Below are 21,010 nucleotides of genomic sequence, written 5' to 3'. Positions count from 1 at the left end.
CAAAGGACTTAAGAGCAAAACAGATTTCCCTAAGGACAAAGAAATTCTACCTGTGGTTGACAGTGAACCCACGACCAAGAGTCTCCAGTTGGAGTTGTTGTTGTTATGTGCCATTGAGTTGCCTGTGACTCATAGTGACTCCGTGTACAACAGATCAGAACCCTGCTCTATCCTGAGCCATTCTCACTGACTCAACACACCTACTCCTATCGTTGCCCCAGTTACTCTATCAATCCATCTCTCTCTCATCCATCCTTCCAAGCATGATGTCCTTCTCCAAGGACTAGATAGGGTGGAGGGGAACATGTTAAGGACATGGTTGCAAAGATATGAATGAAAACCAATTCATCCAAATGTGTGGGAAGCAGTTAAAGCAATGGGTAAAAGGAAATTGATAGCTTAAAATATTTATAGTAAAAAAAGAGAAATCTTAAACAGTAAATACCTAAGCTAACAATGTTAAGAAGGGGTGGGAGAAGCAATTTGAGCTCAAGGAAAGAAGGAAATAAAGGAAAGGACAGAAATCAATAAAATGGAAAGGGGGGGAGGAAAATCAGTGAAACCCAAAAGCTGGTCCTCTGGTAATGCCAGCATAATTGTGAGAAAATTCTAGCTAGACTGATAAAAGATACCAATCACCATATTAGCAATGAAAGAGATTATCATTATAGCTCCTATGTTGTTATTGTTGTTGTTAGATGCCATCAAGTCAAGTATGATTCATAGTGACCCTGTGAAAAAAATCTTTTTTTAAAAAAAAATTTATCCTTTTTTGAGAGTGTACCATCAAATCCTATCTCCAGCTTCAATTTTTGTTACCAAGTCCATGCTTTCCAACTATGTCATAGTCTTTTCAATCACTTGCTATGCATCAGAGAGCTAGACAATGACTAGGGATGATAGAAGGAGAATTGATGCCTTTGAGCTATGGACTGCTAAGAAAACGAACAAGTTTGTCCTGGAGAGGGTGAAGCCGGGCTGCTCCTTGGAGGCAAGGATTCTGAAGCTTTGTGTGACATACTTTGGACATGTTGCAAGGAGGGACCAGTCCTTGGAGAAGGATGTCATGCTTGGGAGGGTGGAGGACCAGCACAGGAGAGGAAGACCCTCGATGAGATGGATTGATTCAGTGATGGGGGTAGGTATGTTGGAGATAGTGAGATTGGCACAGGATAGGGCAGAGTTTAGGGCTGTTGTACATAGGGTCGCTATGAGTTGCAGGTGACTCAACGACACATAACAACAACAACAATCAAATTGGCTCTGACTGGTACGGGAAGAGATTTTCCCTCCTTCTCCAGCAGAACATCTAGTGGATTCAAATCACTCACCTTTGTGATTTCAGTGCAGCTTCTTGCCACTAGGCCACCAGAGCTCCCTTGAACAAAAGATCTGAACCCTGTTCTATCCTGTGTCATCCTATTCCCCTATAGTATAGGAAACATCCTGAACAAGCCCTATAACTTTAGGGAATCCCACAACTTCATTCTGAAAAATTAGACCATTTTGATGAAATGGGCAAATATTTAAAACATCACTCTTGTGGAATGAGTTGTGTCCCCCTAAAATATATGGATGTAATGTGGGAGTAGCAGGAGTGGCATCCACTTCCTAAACAACATGCCTCCAGAAATGCTAAGAACTTGGATAAATATTGATAGTTATAGAAAGGGTTCAGGCCTTTTGTTCATGGGGTCACTATGAGTCCTGCTTGACAAGACAATCAACAACAACAATGTGGGAGTTATACTATGATCTCCCATTATCAGATGAACTAAATAGTTAGGAAAGGATTAAGGAGAGATTGCACAAACACACACACCCCCCACCTTAATACTATTACTGCTCTGGTCTAATGTGAGGGGTATTTTCCCAGGGTGTGACGTCTTTTATCTCACAGCCAGGCCAAACAAGGGATAAAAGACCCAGTGTGAGAATAGCATAGTGATGCCCGACCTCCTCCTCTAATGTCTCAAGATGAAGAAGAGAGAACCACCATCAGCCTAAGGCTGGTTCCAGTGAGTCAGAGGTCAGACATACCACTCATCCTTTGTTCTTTCCTTTTTACCAACTCTAAGGGTTCAACTCTAATGGAGACTAAGGTGCACCTGATACATTTGTTATGCATCAGAGAGTTGGACAATGACTAGGGAGGACAGAAGGAGAATTGACGCCTTTGAGCTGTGGTGCTGGAGAAGAGTATTGAGTGTACCATGGACTGCCAAGAAAACAAACAGATTCATTCTGGAAAGGGTTAAACCAGGCTGCTCCTTGGAGGCAAGGATTCTGAGGCTTCGTCTGACATACTTTAGACATGTTGTAAGGAGGGAACAGTCCTTGGAGAGGGACATCGTGCTTGGGAGGGTGGAGGGACAGCACAGGAGGGGAAGGCCCTCTATGAGGTAGATTGATTCAGTGACTGGACTGGGGTAATCGGGATAGGTGTATAGGAGACAGTGCGATTGGCACAGGACAGAGCAGGGTTTACGGCTGTTGTACATTGGGTCGCTATGAGTCACAAGCGACTTGAAGGCACATAACAACAACAACAATGGTCCAAAATTGGGAAGGGTGTACCAGGGATGTGTCCTATCTCCATACCATGTCAATCTATATGTAGAAAACATCTGGGAGGCTGGGTTCTATGAGGAGAAATGTGGCATCAGGACTGGAGGAAAGTCTCATCAATAATCTGCATTATACAGAAGAACTAGAGTGTTCAATATGGATTGAAGCTTAACATAAGGAAAACAAAGATTCTCACCACTGGGCTGATTAGCAACACCAAGATAGATGGTGAAGAGATTGAGATTGTTAACAGCATTAGCTTGCTTGGCTCCACAATCAACACTCTTGGTACCAGCAGCCAAGAAATTAAAAGATGAATTGAATTGGGAAAGTCTGCTGTCAGAGACCTCTCCAAAGTACTGAAGAGGAGTCTGGAGACTAATGTGTGCCTAATCTATGCCTTAGTCTTTGCAATTACTTGCCATGCATCAGAAAGCTGGACAATGACGAGGGATGATAGAAGGAGAATTGATGCCTTTGAGCGGTGGTGCTGGAGAAGATTATTGAATATACCATGGACTACTAAGAGAACAAACAGCTTCGTTATGGAGAGGGTGAGATCAGGATGCTCCTTGGAAGCAAGGATTCTGAGCTGTCTGACATACTTTGGGCATGTTGCAAGGTGGGACCAATCCTTGGAGAGGGACGTCATGCTTGGGAGGGTGGAGGAACAGTGCAGGAGAGAAAGACCGTGATAAGGGGGCGGGGGGGGCGTGTGTGCCATAGACAATAAGATTGGCACAGGATAGAGCAGGGCTTAGGGCTGTTGTACGTAGGGCTGATATGAGTCCAGGCAACTCAATGGCACTTAACAACAACAAAAACAACTGAGCTCTAGTGGCCTAGTGGTACGAAGCTGTGCTGTTGTCCTCCCATTCATTTTACAGCCTTGGAAACACAAAGGGGATCAAGCTAAATTGATTCCAATTTGATGGCAATGAATACTTTCTTATAAGTTTCATGCACTTAACTCAGTGCCTGATAAACAGCAACAGCTCAATAAATGTCTGCTACTGCTTAAAAAAAAGAGAAGAAGAAGCTGTGCTGAATTCCTAAAGGCACAAGGTTCAAATCTACCAGCTGCTCTGTGGAAGAAGGATGGGCAATCTCCTGTCGTGCGATTAACAGCCTCTGAAAACTCATAGGAGGGTCAGCTCTGGGTCAGTTGGCAACTCGAAGGTAAACAACATCAACTACCATGTTGTTGTTGTTGTTGTTGTTATGTGCCGTCGAGTCTCTTGCGACTCATAGCAACCCTATGTACAACAGCCCTAAACTCTGCTCTGTCCTGTGCCAATCGTACTATCTCTGACACTCTCATCCCGATTATCCCAGTCACTGAATCAATCCACCTCATAGAGGGCCTTCCCCTCCTGCGCTGTCCCTCCACCCCCCCCAGCATGATGTCCCTCTCCAAGGACTGGTCTCTCCTCACAACATGTCCAAAGTATGTTAGACGGAGCCTCAGAATCCTTGCCTCCAAGGAGCCACCTGGTTTAACCCTTTCCAGGATGAATCTGTTTGTTTTCCTAGCAGTCCATGGTACCCTCAATACTCTTCTCCAGCACCACAGCTCAAAGGCATCTATTCTCCTTGGTCATTGTCCAACTCTCTGATGCATAACAAGTGATTGCAAAGACCATGGCCTGTATCAGACGCACCTTAGTCTGTTGTTGTTGTTTAATGCCGTTGAGTCGTAGACGACTCATAGCGATCCTATGAACGAACAGCCTGAGCACTGTTCGTACATAGAGTTTCCAGAGGCTCTGTTATATCTCTGCTGGGTTCAAGAACTCACTGTAGTGGCCACACAGAACTCACAGACAATACTCACAGTAATGGGGCTTATTAGGGAAATGAGGTTACAATTCAGGATCAAGAACAACTCAGGATACATTTTTTTCTATCAGGAAAGCTTTTTCCTCATTCATGCCTGCATAGGCCTTGTGTGCTAGAAGGTGGCAAATCTTTCCAAATTAATTTACAACATCAATGCCATCATAGTAAAAATATACACTGACCTTTTCATAATTTATTTTTTAGAAAACCCCAAGTGAACCTAAATTTGTGCTGGAAATGTGAATGGCATAGAATAGCTAAAATAATTTTGAAAAAAGCACAAATTTGCAGAATTTCTTACTCTATGTCATTTCACCTGTCCCTCCTTACAACATGTCCAAAGTATGTCAGACGAAGCCCCAGTATCCTTGCCTCCAAGGAGTCGCCTGGTTTCACCCTCTCCCTGATGAATCTGTTTGTTTTCTTGGCAGTCCATGGTGCATTCAATACTCTTCTCCAGCACCACAGCTCAAAGGCATCAATTCTCCTTCTGTCCTCCCTAGTCATTGTCCAACTCTCTGATAAATAACAAGTGATTGCAAAGACCATAGCATATATGAGATGCACCTTAGTCTCCAGAGTGATACCATTGCTCTTCAGTACCCTAGAGAGGTATCTAACAGCTGACTTTCCCATTGCAATACGTTGTTTTTTGTTTTTATTTCCTGGCTCCTGGTGCCAAAAGTGTTGACCGTGGAGCCAAGCAGACTAAAAGTGTTAACAATCTCAATCTCTTCACCATCCATCCTGATGCTGAAAATTGGTCCAGTGGTGAGAATCTTTATCTTCTTGACATTGAGCCTCAATCCATACTGAAGGCTGCAGTCCTTGACCCTCTGCAGCAAGCATTTCAGATCCTCCTAAGTTTCAGCAAGCAAGGTTGTGTCATCTGCATAATGTAGATTGTCAATAGATCTTCCATCAATCTGACACCACACTTCTCCTCATAGAGCCCAGCCTCTCGGATAATCTGCTCTGCATACATGTTGAAAAGGTATGGAGATAGGACACATCCCTAGTGTACACCTTTCCCAATTTTGTACCATGCAGTGTTTCCCTGGTCTGTTCTGACGACTGCCTCTTGGTCCAAGTATAGGTTTCACATTAGAACGATCAAGTGTTCTGGAATTCCCATTCTTCTCAGAGTCAGCCACAGTTTGTTATGATCCACACAGTCAAACGCCTTTGCATAATCAATGAAACACAGATATACATTCTTCTGGTGTTCCCTGCTTTCAGCTAAGATCCATCTAACATCAGCTACAATATCCCTAGTACCATGACCCCTTCTAAACCCAGCCTGGGCTTCTGGCAGTTCTCTGCTGATGTGCTGTTTCAGTCATTTTTGGATAATTCAGTAGAATCTTCCTTGCATGTGAAATCAATGACATTTTTCTATAGTTTCCACACTCTGTTGGGTCACCCTTCTTTGGAATGGGAACAAATATAGATCTTGGGACGGTGGAGGAACAGCACAAGAGGGGAAGACCCTCTATGTGGTGGATTGATTCAGTGACTGGAGTAATCGGGATGGGTGTGTCAGAGACAGTGTGATTGGCACAGGATAGAGCAGGGTTTAGGGCTGTTGTATGTAGGGTTGCTATGAGTTGCAAGCAACTTGATGGCACATACAACAACAACAACAACATATCATTTCAAGGGAAAGAGTTCCCATGAGGCCAGAAAAATAGCCTAATGGTAAAAACTGCAGTGCAATTCCAAAGGCATGAAGTTCGAATCCACCAGCTGCTCCACAGGAGAAGGATGGGCAATTTCTTATGTGATTAAACTACCTCTGAAAACTCACTAGAGGGTCAGTTCTGACTTGATGGTACACAGGAATAACATAATTTCAAAACTTACAATAATTGAGATAATAAAGCTTGGCATAAGAATAAACATAGATCAAAAGAACAGAATCTTGTAAAAACAAACCAACTCATTGTGCTGAAATTGGAACTCACTCATAGCTGGGTTTCCAAATGGTTTTCCAAGGCTCATCTTTCTCCCATGGAGCCACTGGTGGATTTGAACCATCACAGAGGCACAACTTTTGAGTCTGGAGAGCAACTTGCTACAAACCATACAACCAACGCTCCTTCCTGGGTCAGAAAATACAGTCCAAAAATAGATTCATACACATACATAGTCAACTGATCGTTATCCAAGGTGTAAAGAAAATTCAATTGGGAAAGAATCACATTTTCAACAAATTATGCTGGCCAAACATAAACTTTGGTCTTTATCTCATACCATCTACAAAAATTAACTCAACGGATTTTACATTTAAATGTAAATGCTAAAACTATAAACCACAAAGAGAAACTAGAAAAACATCTTTTCTTAAAAAAATATTTAAAAAAACATCTGTTGTAACTCTGCAGTAGCAGTAATTTCTTAGAGAAGACACAAAATTCATACACTAAAAGTGGAAAAAATTGATTAAAATATTAAGAACCTCTGCTTATTGAAGATACCATTGTTCTTGTTGTTAAGTGCCGTCGAATCATAGGTGACTTATAGCAACCATATGAACGCAAGTCCTTGACACTTGCGTGTGTGACTTTCATCCTTTCTCCAGGTCATAGGTTTTCCAGAGGCAAGCTATTTCTAGAAGTGGATGCCCCTCCTGCTTCCAAGCTCGTTTCAACCGGGGAGCGCCACCAAACACTGTCCACCATGGGTAACCATTATCCCATTTGACATGAAGATACCGTTAAGAAAACAAATACTCCAATCCCAGAGGCATGCGGTTCAAATCCACCAGATGCCTTGCTGGAGGAGATTCCTTCCGTACCAGTCAGATCCAGTTTGACAGTACACACACACACACACACACACACAAATAGTAAAATAAAATTTTAAAAAAATTAGAAAAAGAAAACAAATACTCAAGTTATATACTCTGGGAGAAGGTCTTTGCAACACGTCTGACAATAGACTTATAACTAGTTAGGTGCTGTGGAACTGAGTACAATTCATAGTGAGTGTATGAACCGCAGATGTGAGTCCTGTCCTATCCTGTGCTGTCCTCATCTCTGACACACTTGAGCCCATTGCTGCAGTCACCATGTCAATCCCTCTCATTGAGGGTCTTCCTCTCTTTCACTGATCCTACATCTTTCCAAGAATAATCACTGATCCTACACCTTTCCAAGTATGATGTCCTTTTGTAAAGAAGAGCTTCTCCTAGCAACATGCTCAAAGTACGTGAGATGAAGCTTCACTGTCTTTGCCTCCAAGGAGAATGAATACACAAGGGCTACTGTACTTCTCACCAATAAAAATAAACATATTTTACACGCTACAGTAACAATGAAATGTAAAGACATTATGCTGAATTCAAAAAGCCAGATGAAAAAAAAAATAAATAAAAAGCAAGATGAGATGCCCCGGAAGCAGGGTGGGACAGTTGCCTTTGCAGTCCAGAGCTCCTCCACGCAGCCAAGAAGGGATTTGTATTTTCTAAATCAATGAATGAAAACATGAAAAATCAGCAAGAGTTTATGCTCATAAATGCTCGACTTCAGAGCAATAAAAAAGAAGCAGCCAGCATTCCTCTTTCTTATTGTGCCACTGGGCTTCATCCTGACCTACCAGTATGATTTGGGCTATGAAACCCTTCTACAGAGAATGAAAGGGGAAGCCGAGAACATACTGGAAACAGAAAAGAGTAAGTTGCAGTTGCCAAGAGGAATGATCACGTTCGAAAGCCTTGAGAAAGCCAGAAAGGAACAGAGTTAATTCTTCACAGACAAAGGAAATCATGGCTACCCGTGGAATCACCAGGCACAACATTTGTGGCATCAATCATGGTTTTTACAATTTTCTAAATGTGTGAGATTTTTCTATAATGAATTTTATGGTAAAATATTAAAATGCAGAATAAATTCTGTTAAACAATTTTAAAATATAATATTTAACATAAAAAAAGCAAGATGAGTATTTATGTGAAAATCTAGAATTGGCAAAATCAATCTATGGTGCTACTCAGAGGATTTTAAAAGGGTCATTATTTTATAAATATGTGGCCACTCTTGATTTCTATTCTATCTTAGTCAGGAAACTGCTGAAACTTGTACAAGAGAGGAGACCTTGCTGGTATTTAAAATACCAGTGTCATAACTTCCACTATTATAGAAATACAAAGGTCATTATATTACAACAAACTGATGGACAAATGATGGCATTTATATTAACAACAATATCACTAATATCACTTGGAAGTACAATCTTGCTGAAGATTATTTAAAAACTGCTGCAACAGTCCACTGGCAGGAATTGCCAGAAATTCAAGCTGGATTCAGAAGTTGTTGTTGCTGTTAGGTTCTGTTGAATCGAGTACATCACATAGTGATCCTGTGAACAACAGATCTGAACCCTGTCCTGTCTTATGCTCTTATCATCACTGACACACTTGAGCCCAATTCTTCTGTCACCATGTCAGTGCATCTCACTGAAGGCCTCCCCCTCCTTTGTTGACTCTCTACCTTTCTTGGCATGATGTCCCTTTTCAAGCATGGTAGCTTTAGCTAGCAACATGCCCAAGGTATGAGAGACAAAGCTTTGCTATCCTTGCCTCCAAGGAGCACTCTGGTTATACTTTTTCCAAGATATGTCTTGCATTCAGAAGAGGCTGTAAAATGAGGAAAATTGCTGACTTCAGATGGATCTTGGTTGAAAGCAGGGGATATTAGAAAGATGTTTTCTTGTGATTAATGACTGTGCAAAGGCATTTGATTCTGTGGATCATAATAAAGATCTGGATAACATTGGGGAAAAGTGGGAATTCCAGACACTTAATTGAGCTCATGTAGAACCTGTTTAGGAGCCAAGAACCAGAGGTTCAAATAGAATAAGTTGATACTACATGATTTAAAATCAGGGGAGATGTACATTAGGGTTTTCACCTTTTCTATCTATTAAATTTGTATGCTGAGTAAATAAATTTTTAAAACTGGAACATATGAAGAAAAAGTAATATCAGGATTGGAGGTAAACTCATGAGCAATCTGTGATATGTAAATGATACAACCTTGCTAGCAGAGAGTGAAGATGACTTGAAAAAACATTTACTGAAGAAGCTCAACGACAATTGAGTTCAGTATGGATTAAAACTCAACATATTAAAAAAATCCACTCAACTATACTAATAAACAACATCATGAAAATGGAAGAGGGATCAAAGTTATCAAGGATTTCATTTTACTTGGGACTACAATTAATACTCATAGAAGTGGCAGTAAAGGACTCAGATAATGTATTGTGATGGGTAAATCTGTTGCCAAGGATTCCACTGAAGAAACAAATTTCCACAAGCTGTGACAATATAGGTACACCCATGTATACTGCAGCATTACCCACAATAGTAAAGAGTGGAATCAACCCAAATGTCCATTAACACATGAATGAATAGAGAAATGATGGTACAGTCACACAAAGGAGAATTATGCTACATTGAAACCAGTGAAAAATTAATTAAATACTGGATAACATGGATAAATCTAGAGATGAAATGTTGAGAAAAGTCAGTCACAAAAACCCCAAATATTACATAAAACCACTATTTTAAGAAGCTAAAGGAAAATTTATACACAGAATTTTTCTGGTATGGTTTCCAGAAAGGAAGAGGGGTGTTAAAAAAACCTAATAACTAGATAATAAATATCTATTAAGATGATTGAAGGGGAAAGCAAGATAGGATAAGTAGATGATCAGACATTGTTGCTATCACAGAATGTTAAAGAGTCTTCCTCCAATCACGATGCTGCATTCTTAAGATAGTCCATCTTCTTGGATTATTTGCTCAACACACAGAATAAGTAAACAGAAAGGATACAGCCCTGGTGGATCTTTTTCCTGTTTATAAACCAAACATTATCTCTTGCTTTGTCTGAAAGACTGCTTCTTGATCTGTACATAGGTTCTGCATGAGCACAGTTTATACTCCATGATATTAGCCTGATAAAATATAGAAAAAAGCACAAATTTCCCATTGGATCTCTGGGAATTTTGGTGAAAGGGGCCACTCCAACTTCTGTCTCTTCATTCCTGGAATGAATTATCCCAGCTACTATGGACACAGCACCACAGAATCACTATTGGCTCAAATTACACTCAGCATCTCAAGTCCAGGCCAAAAGATTCTGGGGATCAAGTATCTCAGTTAAATTGTGTCCCCTGGACTGAGAGAAATCCATATTTGTTTCCATTCCCAAGAAAGAAGATTCAACAGAATGTGGAGATTTTTAAACAATAAAAATCACATGCAAGCAAAATATTGCTGAAGATCACCCAAAAATAGCTAGAACAGTACATTGACAGAGAACTGCTAGATATTCAAGCTAGATTTAGAAGAAGCTATGGCACCAGTAATATAATTGCTGATGTCAGATGAATTTTGGCCAAAAGCAGAGACTACCAGAAGAATGTCTCTCTGTGTTTTATTGACTATACAAATGCATAGACTGTGTTGAAGAACTATTGCTAACATCGAAAATAACAGGAATTCCAGAAAACTTAACTATACTAATATGAAATCTATACCCAGACCAAGAAGCTATTGTCCAAACAGAGTAGGGTTTAAAATCAGGAAAGGTGTGTATCAGGGCTACATCCTATCTCCATACCTATTCAATCTGTATACTGAGCAAATCATTCAAGAAGCTGTATTTTATAAATAAGAACTGGAGGAAGACTCATCAACAACTTGTGTTATACAGATGACACAACCTTGCTTGCTGAAAGCAAGGACTTTAGGTGCTTATTGCAGAAAGTCAAGGACTATAAAGTCAATATGGATTACATCGCAACATCAAAAAAACAAAAATCCTTACCACTGGTCCAGTAGGCAACATCAACACAGACAGATAAAAGATTGACATTGTCAATGACTTCATCTTACTTGAGTTCACAATCAATGTCCTTGGTACAAACAGTATGGAGATCATTAGACTTATAACATTGGGAAATTTTGATGTTAGGGACTTCTCCAAAGTACTGAAGAGCAATAATGTCAGTTTAAAGACAAAAGTGTACATGATTCAAACCATGGTCTTTCAATCATCTGCTATGCATCTGAGAGCTGGACAATGAATTAAGACTGTTAGAAGAATTGATGCCTTTGAGTTGTGGTATTGGAGAAGAGTACTGAATTTCCCACAGAATGCCAAGAAACAAACAGATATGTATAACCACGATCTGGAACAAGAGGTGCATTGCAAAATGGAGTAGGGGAGAGAGGGAAATGGAAGAAAATGTGCAACAATGAATAAAAAAAACCCACCAACTAAAAAAACTTTTTAATTTACGTAAGGGAGCTCTGGTGGCCTGGTGGCAAGAAGCTGAGCTGTAATCCCAAAGGGACACAGTTCAATCCACCAGATGCTCTGATGGAGAAGGAGGGACAATCTCCTGTGCCAGCTGGATCAGACTTGATGGTACACAACAACAACAACAACAACAAAACACCAAAAGGAAATATTTTAAAAACCCAACAAACCAAACATTCATGTCTTGGAGGAAGTACCAACAGAATGCTCCTTGGAGGCAAAGATGACGAAACTTTGTCTCACACTCTTTGAGTATGTTGTTAGGAGGGACTATTCTTAGAAACGGACAGCATGCTAGGAAAGATGGAGGGGTCAGCGAAATAGAGGAAAGCCGTCAATGAGACGAACTGACAGTAACAACTATAGCAATGGGCTCAAGTATGTCAGAAATGAAGATGGCTTAGGGTAGGAGAGGGTTCAGATCTGTTGTTCATAGGACCATAATGAGTTGTTCTGGATTTGATAGTACCTAATAACAACATATGCAGCAGCTTTGGCCAGGTCATGAGTCTAAGTGTTTTATTATATGATACAGTTTTGCAGTTATGTAATGATGTAATCATTCTCCAAGATGTGATTTTACATAATTATTGTCTATTTGTGATGTGATGTGTTGTTTGTCTGATGCAAGTCATAGTATTTTGAGGTTTTTCCTATGTGTCAGAAAACTGGACAATGAAGAAGGAAGAGAAAAAAATGATGGATGAAGGGAGCTCTGGTGGCCTAGTGGCAAGAAGCTGTGCTGAAATCCCGAAGGTGCGTGGTTTGAATACACCAGATCCTCCATTGGATAAGGAGGGGCAATCTCCTGTGCCAATTGGTTCTGACTTGAAGGTACACAACAAGAAAAAAAAAAGGACATCTTTGAATTGTGATGGTAAAAGAATATAGAATATACTACAAACTGCTAAAAGAATAAACAGACCTGTCTTAGAGGAAGTACAATGAGAATACTCCTTAGAGGCAATGAAGATGAAATTTTATCTCACATACTTTGATTTTGAGCCTGTTGTCAGAGGAGGTCAGTCTTTGGAAAGAGACATCATGCTGGGAAAGGTGGAGGATCAGTGAACAAGAGGAAGATCTTGAACTAGAGCGATTGACACAGTGACTACAGCAATGGGTTTGAGCATGTCAGAGACTGAGGATGGCACAGCAGAACAGGGCAAGGTTCAGATCTGTTCTCAGGACTGCTGAGTCTTATTGGACTCAAGGCACTCAGCAACAATAATATGTTACTGAGTCAGACTTGTGTTATGTTAATGAATGTTAGGTTATTTTTGTTATGCTAATGATGGAGAATTAGGATGGTAAAGAAGACCCTTCTTGATGTTGCTAAGTGCCATCCAGTACTTGGCCTTATGCACAAATAGCTCTGAACCACACCCACTCCCATTACCCGAGTCAGTCAATCGATCTCATCCAGGATCTTCTTCTCTTGCTCTGTCCCTTCACCCTCCCAAGCATAACATCCCTCTCCAAGGACTGATCCCGCTTTGCCAAAGTATGTCCAAAGTATGTCAGATGGAGTCTCAGAATCCTTGCCTCCCAAGAAGAGCCTGGTCTCACCCTCTCTAGGATGAATCTATTTGTTCTCCTATCAGTCCAATATTCAATACTATTCTCCAGCACCACAACTCAAAGGCATCAATTTTCCTTCTATCAATCTCTAGTCATTGTCCAGCTCTCTGATGCATAACTAGTAATTGTGAAGATTTAGGTCAAAACCCTGATCCAACTCTCATAGTCACAGTTAGTTCTTGATCATATTCTGAACATAGCAGACAACAAAATGGCTTTTATCCTACTCTTTTGTCTCTTGGGAACTTAAATCCTACCTCTCCAAGTTAGGCAAAAAAGCATTCTTTATGTTAGGATAGCATGGGGAGGAAGGGGGAGAACCATGAAAAAAAAAAACCACACCAAAACACGAAAAACAAAAAACCAACCCTGATCCACTGTGAGGGAAATTTCCTGGGGTTTGATCTGTATCACCTTTTAACTTATAAGAAATAAAAAGGAGAGAGAATTGATGCTATCAGAGGTAACTCCTGGTTGCTGTGATGCAAAATAAACACTGTGACACTGATATGTTAAATGTGATAAGATAATGGTTACTTATTGTAAACAGTATGCAGCCAGGAAGACATATTGCCATGGGAAAGTTGGCTGTTAGGGACCTCTCCAAAGTATTGAAGAGCAATGGTGTCTCTTTGGAGACTCATACAGGCCATGGTCCTTGCTATCACTTGTTAAGCATCAGAGAGTTGGACAATGACTAAGGAGGATAGAAGGAGAGTTGATGCCTTTGAGCTGTGGTGCTGGAGAAGAGTATTGAGGGTGCCATAGACTGCCAAGAAAACAAACAGATTCATCCTGGAAAGGGTCAAACTGGGCTGCTCCTTGGAGGCAAGGATTCTAAGGCTCCATCTAACATATTTTGGACATGTTGTAAGGAGGGACAGGTCCTTGGAGCCCTCTCCATCATGCTTGGTAGGGTGGAGGGACAGCGAAGAAGGGGAAAGCCCCCTATGAGATGGATTGATTCAGTGATCGGGGTAATTGGGATGGGTGTGTCAGAGACAGTGCAATTGACACAGGATAGAGCAGGGTTTAGGGCTGTTGTACATAGAGTCACTATGAGTCGCAAGCTCAACAGCACATAACAACAACAATAGCAACAACAATGGTAAACAGTATTTGGTGGAGTTCCCAGATTAAAACAGGCTTGGAAGCAGGAGCGGCATCCATTTCCAAAATAGCTTACCTCTGGAAACCCTATGAACTTAGAGAAATGATGAAAGTTTATATAAGTGTTCAGGTCTTTCATTCGTAGGTCACTATGGGTCATCTATGACTTGAGGACACTTTACAACAATAACAACATCATCAAGAAAGAAAGACTGAGAGTGGACTATATCCTTTGGACCCAGGATCTCTGTCCTGAGAACCTCCTAGACCCAGGAAGAGGTTTATGCTAAGACACTCAGAGATCACCAAGTAACTATAGGCTTACAGATGTTGAAAAGACACAAGGATCTTCCTTCAAAATAAAAAGAGGAAAAACCTTTCCCTAAATCCAGTGCTCTGAATCCAAACTTCTAGACTTCTAAACTGTGAGATAATGATAGAATGCATCTCAGACATCATTTGTGGTATTTCTGTCATAGCAATACTACCTAAGATATCCAAGACATTAGACATAGTAGTAGAACTGGTAGCTTCTATGGCCATGTGGTATTGTCACATCTCCTTTACTTTAAAGTGAGACTTTTGATCCAAAACTACATTATCTAGGATCCCATGTTGAAAAATGACACACAGTTCGTGCATAGTGGTGTTAGCTGAGATACTGTAGTCTGAAAAGGCAGTGTCATATCCAGATTATGTACCAATTTTAGAAGTACAGATTACTCCCTTTCTAGACACAGGATAGAACAGGGATCAGATCTGTTGTTTATAAGCTCATTACGAGTGGTACTCAACTTGATGGTACTTCACAACAACAACAGAGTGAAAGAAATCTAATGGAACGAGTTGGCTAGGGTCCTTGAGATTATGGGGCTATGTTAAGAAAGTTATCTAGACTCACAGCAATATGAGATCGGTGCTGAGGGAACCCGAACCCACGCTATTGAACCCTTACATAGCCCTACACCTTATTAATCTGGTTTAAGTAGGCATTAGAATTCTTTTTTTTTTAAATTGGTAATCTGCTGTAGATGGCCTTGCTCCAGAACATTTGGAACTTGTCAGAAACTTCACAGAGCATCCATCTGAATCAGAGGTAGATGACGTCTGCTGGGATATACAGCCCAAGTGACAGGAAAACTCTTCTTCAACCTGAGAAATCTTTCTCTTATTTTGAGCCCCAATAAAACGTCAGCCTTTTTTTTCAGTAAGTTACTCAATAAATTAGTGGGAGCTGTATTCCTAAGTGTAGTGCCTATGTCCTGTCTTTGGAAATCCAAAGTGACTTAGTGATTGAAAGTGATACACTGTTATGCCAGACCATTGGATCCATGAAAGTTTCCCAAGGACTCCTTGGTCTTTGTAGGATTTAACCTTCCACCTTTCATAAGTCCTTCATAAGATTTAAATTGCCACATTACTCTGGCTGGTCTCTCGCTAGAGCATCTGGGATGAGTTACTTGCCACTTCCTGCTGACAAGGCACGAGTAGATTGATTTTATAAATATAGTGGAACAGTGTGATGTTCTGTGGAATACCCAGATGATCAAGGTCCCTTTAGGCTATACTGTGACAGAAAGCAAGTGCGTTAACATTGCCCTGGGGAAGGATTATGAATGTGCACCGCTGTCTATCCTGTGGGATGAGAACTGCTTTTAAATCCTCCTTCCTCCACCAGATTAATAGCAATCGCCAACTGGCAGGGGTGATGTTGATCGGTTCTAGGAAAACTGCAGTACCTGGAATAACAGCTTAATTAGGGCTACCAATTGTTTATGTTCACTCTGATTGTCATTTAGAGATGGATACAGTTACTGTTGGGAATTTCAATGCTCCCTTTAGGGGGAGGGAGATTTTCATTTGTGCAAACAGTAGTTGCATCTTGATAAACAGAGGAACATTGCTATTGTTCAGATATATCTAGAAAAATGTCTGTTAAGTGTGGAATTGACAAAGAGGTGGACCAGGCCAGTTATTTATCGTTATCTTTCCATTCTTCTTTGTTATTGGGAGGGGCCAGTCCTTGGAAAAAGACATCATTTTGAGAAAGTAGAAGGTTGGTGAGAGGAAGATCCTCGACAAGATGGACTGACACAGTGACTGTAACAGAACTGGAATAAGGCAAAGACGTGAGAACGACGCGGGACAGGCCAAGATTCATAGGGGAGCCATCATTCATGGTCCATTTGATGGCACCTAACAAGAATTTTCTTTGCTTTCAGACAGTGAGTGAAACTTTTAAACTCATTTCCAAGATGCCCTGGATTTCTACTAGTAAGAAGCACTAGAGAGACAGTGGAAGGCAAGAAGGATGGAGAAGGGACTTCCTTTCCATTTTCCATTTTTATCAGTGTCACTATCTCATTAGAAGTTGGTCCTGGTCTTCAATTTAGAGTTCAGAGAACTCTAAAACTCCTTGGTGATGGTAACCTTATATCTTCCCTTTTGGTTCCTCAACCCTACCTCTTCCCAACTTTATGAGTTGTAGTTGATTGTTATGTGTCCCCAAAAATATATGTTGAAATCCTACTGTCCCACACTGTGGATTTGACCTTATTCGGAAACAGAGTCTTTGCAGCTATAATTAGTTAAGAATTTAAAGAGGAAATAACCTTGATTTAAGATAAGCTCTAAAACAAATGACTGGGGTCCTTATAAGAAGAGGAATGGATCTATACAAACACACATATAATAAGGGGACATGAAGATAGAGACAGAGTTTGATGTTATGTTGCTATAAGTTAAGGGATGCTTTGTGCCACCAGAAGCTGACATCAGCTAACTAAAGATTCTTCCTTAGAGTTTTCAGAGGAAGTCTGGCCCTGCCTAACACCTTGACTTGGCATCCAAAACTGTAAGAAAATACATTTACATTCTAAATCACCCATTTTGTGTTAAGTTATAATGGAAACATTTTTGTCACCAAGCTCGTATTTTTCAACTACCATTCCTTATTCTTTGTTTCCAACTTTTGGTGAAAGAAATGAGGCTGAAGAATATGTGATAGAATTTTGTAAAGTGAATGATCTATTCATTACAAATACTTTTTCTAAAAAGGATAAATATACACCACAACAAGATAAAGGTAAAGAATCCAATAGAAAAATGGGCACAGGATATGAACAGGCACTTCACCGAAGACAACATTCAGATGGCTAACAAGCACATGAAGAAATGCTCAAAATCCCTAGCCCTAAGAGAGATGCAAATTAAAACAACTATGAGATATCATCTCACCCCAGTCAAAATAGCAAAATTTAACAGAACAGCAAGCAATAAATGCTGGCGAGGTTGTGGAGAAACTGGAACCCTTATTCACAGTTGGTGGGAGTGTAAAATGGTGCAACCCCTGTGGAAAGCGGTATGGCACTTTCTCAAAAAGTTGCAAATAGAGATACCATTTGACCCCGCAATACCACTACTGGGAATATACCCAGAAGAGACCATAACTGACACCCAAGCACATATATGCACACCCATGTTTATTGCAGCTTTGTTCACAAGAGCAAGGAGTTGGAAACAACCTAAGTGCCCATCAACAAATGAATGGCTAGAGAAGCTGTGGTATATCTGCACAATGGAATACTATGCTGCATTAAAAAACAAGGAACTCATGCAATATTACTCAAAATGGTTGACTCTGGAGAACATTATGCTGAGTGAAATGTCTCAGTCACAAAGGGACAAATATTGCATGGTGCCACTGTTGTAGAATGGGACTGTCCTTGGGGTTGGGGAGAGACTGAGTAAGATGGGTTCAATAATGTATGCTGCTCTGAAACAGAGAAGGGAGAAAACTGTTTAAAAAAGATATGTGATTAGGTATTTCTGTCATGACAGGAGTCTAGAGCGATGGCTACATGGTGGAGTGGACCTGGGGGAGGGTTTGTAAAATAATGAAAGAATCTTTTCTTTTACTTTTCCAAGAGGGTAATGTCTGGTGGGGGGGAGTCTTGGGAGGGGACAAATTTACAACAATGAATGAATGGAAAGCCAAAGCCTCTGCAAATTTTCACTGAAATTAATAACAAATTTAAATTAAAAAAAAAGAATTAAGTTAGAGTAAGGATGGCAATGGAACCACCTTACCTCTGTAACTTGATTTGTGCCACTATTAGAACCTCTACTCAGAATATTATTGCTTTTCAATTTTTGACTCATGCACTTTTAACTTGTTAGTTAAATTTGTATCTTCTAGGCTGCAACACTTCCATGATACATCTTCAAGGATATGAACATGTACGGCTAAGCACAATTGATAACAGTGCATCTAAATTCCAAAATCAGTCTCCATAATAGTCTATGTGTTTCCTACTGCCAAGGGGGCCCTTTAGAGTAGTGAGAGAAGACATTCACCCTGAAACCCACGGCGTCCTTTTTCAGCAGGAAGTAGCTAAGAGAATACGCCATCCCCTTTTCCTTATGAATCAGGGTGAAGTCTCTCTCAGAGAGGAGTGATAGGGAATGGCAAGGGACACACTGACAAAGGAGATTAATCAGAACTGGCTTTGACAAGCACTGTGGCAATTGGACAATTAAAACAGACATTGGGGGGGAAAGAAGAACGAACTGGGGAGGAGGGTGGAGAAAACAGTGCAACAATGAATGAATGAAAACCCAAAATCTCTGTAAATGTTCATTAAAACTAATAAAATTTAATAATAATAAAAAAAGGATAAATATAGACCTCGCCTGATGGACTACACAGAAATCAGACTGACCACATCTGTAGAAAGAGATGATGGAAAAACTCAACATGAGCAGTCAAAAACAAGGCGAGGGGCTGACTGTGGAATAGACTATCAATTATTTAAATGTAAGTTCAAATTGAAGAAAATGAAAATAAGTGCATGAGAACCAAAATACAATCTTGAATATATCCCAATTGAATTTAAAAACTACCTCAAGAATAGATTTGATGCCTTGAACACTAATGACTGAAGACCAGATGAATTGTAGGATGACATTACAAGGAAAGCAAAAGGTCATTACAAAGACAGAAAAGAAAGAAAATACCAAGATGGATGTCTTGTGCTGGAATGGGGGGGAAAATGCTAAATAAGGGGAAGAAATGTTGAAGTACGATGAACAGAAGATTTCAAAGGGCAATTTGAGAAGACAAAGCATCATATTTTAATTAAATATATCAAGTGTTGGAGTTAGAAAACTAAAAACACACTTGGCATTTCTCAAGTTGAAAGTACAAGTGTTTGTTTTGGTTTTGTTATTATTATTTTTTTCTTGATATTTTAATGGAAGTTTGGGGAAACCTTGGATTTCCATTCATTCATTGTTGCACATTTTCCTCCCTACCCCCACCCCAGTCAGCTTTTCTCTTTAAAAAGATTCTTTCATTTTTGCACACAAAGAACAAATTTAAGACCCAAGTTGCAACACTAAAACACTCTTTGATCAAAATACTGAACAATTCAGAATGTATTAAAAAAGATGACAGGAATATAGTGTCACTGTATCAAAAATGATTCATTGACATTGAACCATTTCAAGAAGTAACAGAAGACAACAATCTGGAACAAGAGGTACATTGCAAAGTGCACTGAGAGAAGGGAACAGAATAGGAGGGAGAGGGAAGCAAACTGTGCAACAATGAACGAATTAAAAAAAAAAGTAGCATAAGATAAAAACCATTGGTTACAAAGGAAGAAATCCAAGCTGCACTGAAGGCATTGGCAAAAAAATAAGGCCTCAGAAATTGAAGCTGAGGTGTTTTAACAGATACAGCACTGAACATGTTTACTAGTTTATGCCATCAAATTTGGAAAATAGCCAACCAACTAAAATCGATTCATATTTCCATTCTAAAAACAAGTGATCCAACAAAGTGTGAAATTTATTAAACAATCGACACGTCCACCCCAATTACCTCAGCCACTGAATCCATATACTTCATGGAGGGTCTTTCCCTCCTGTGCTGTCCCTCTCCAAGGACTGGTTCCTCCTTACAACATGTCTGAACTATGTCAGACAAAGCCTCAGAATCCTTGCCTCCAGGAGCAGCCTGGTTTAACCTTCTCCAGGATGAACCTGTTTGTTTTCTTAGCAGTTCATGGTTGTTGTTGTTGTTATGTGCAATTGAGTCTCTTGCGACTCATAGCAACCCTATGTACAACAGCCCTAAACCCTGCCCTATCCTGTGCCAATCGCACTGCCTCTGACACACCCGTCCCAATTATCCCAGTCACTGAATCAATCCACCTCCTAGAGGGTCTTCCCCTCCTGTGCTCTCCCTCCACCCTCCCAAACATGATGTCCCTCTCCACGGCCCTCTCCCTCCTTACAACATGTCCAAAGTATGTCAGACGAAGCCCCAGAATTCTTGTCTCCAAGGAGTAGCCTGGTTTAACCCTCTCCCCAATGAATCTGTTTGTTTTCTTGGCAGTCCATGGTACATTCAACACTCTTCTCCAGCACCACAGCTCAAAGGCGGTCTGTCTGATACTTCTCTAAATCTGAACATTCACATTAAGACAGACTAGGAAGAAGGATTGGCCATCCACTTCTGAAATAGCAGGCCTCTGAAAACCCTATGTACAACAGAACACATTTAGATAACAGAAAAG

The sequence above is a fragment of the Elephantulus edwardii genome, unplaced genomic scaffold (assembly GCF_000299155.1).
Source record: "Elephantulus edwardii isolate Elephantulus edwardi_28Jun2011 unplaced genomic scaffold, EleEdw1.0 scaffold00216, whole genome shotgun sequence".
Lineage (NCBI taxonomy): Eukaryota > Metazoa > Chordata > Mammalia > Macroscelidea > Macroscelididae > Elephantulus > Elephantulus edwardii.
The sequence above is the reverse complement of the archived record's forward strand: the minus strand, read 5'-3'. Positions refer to the sequence as shown.